The following is a 989-nucleotide window of genomic DNA, read 5'->3' as shown; positions in this document are numbered from 1 at the left end:
ATATATATATATAGAGATATAGTATATATATATATAGATCTGTATGATGATGTATGTATGGGTTATGACTGTATGTATATATGTGTATATATAGATATCATAGATATATATATATAATAATATAGATATATAGATGATAGATATATGATATAGGTAATATAGAGAATGAGAAATAGAGAATAGAGAAAAGATGGAGAGATAGAGATTATCGAGGGAGTAGAGAGAGATAGAGATTAGTAGATATAGATAGTAGTATGAGTATATATATAGTATAGAGAGAGAATATAGAGAGCTAGAGATAGGGAGGTGGGCGTGGGGGGGGATGAGGAGAGAGGGAGAGAGACAGAGAGAGAGATACATAGAGAGAGAGAGAGCAGATGAGAGAGGAAGAGAGTAGAGCGAGAAGAGATAGACGAGAGATGAGAGAGAGAGGGAAAGAAATAGAGAGGAGATATGAGAGAGAGAGAGAGAGCAGAAGAAGAGAGATATAGATAGAGAACAGAACAGAGAGAGAGATATATGTAGAGAGAAGAGAGAGATTTAGAGAGAAAGATATATATAGAGGAGATGCGGAAATTATAGGGGTGTGGGTGGGTGAGGAGGGTGGGGGGAGGGAGAATAATAGAGATGAGATGATATAGAGATATATAGAGATAAGAGAGATAGATATAGACATAGATAGAGGAGATATAGAGAGATAGATAGATTTGAGTAAATAGGTAGTGGACATGAGGATGACGAGATATAAGAGAGAGAGAGATAAGTCGTAGAGATAGAGAAGGAAGCAAATTTTGTTTGAGGCAATGATAAATGTAATTTTATTTGGAAATGTGCGATAGAGAGAGACAGAGATAGAGAGAGACAGTAGAAATGGTAGAAGAGAAGAGGGGGGGGGTTCAGGTGTGGGGGGGATGGTGGGGGGGGGGGAGAAGGGAATCTAAGAAGGAGATAGAGAGAGAGAGAGAGACGAGACGGAGAGAGATAGTATA

This window comes from Penaeus monodon, chromosome 12 (assembly GCF_015228065.2).
Source record: "Penaeus monodon isolate SGIC_2016 chromosome 12, NSTDA_Pmon_1, whole genome shotgun sequence".
Lineage (NCBI taxonomy): Eukaryota > Metazoa > Arthropoda > Malacostraca > Decapoda > Penaeidae > Penaeus > Penaeus monodon.
Note: the sequence above shows the minus strand (reverse complement) of the source record.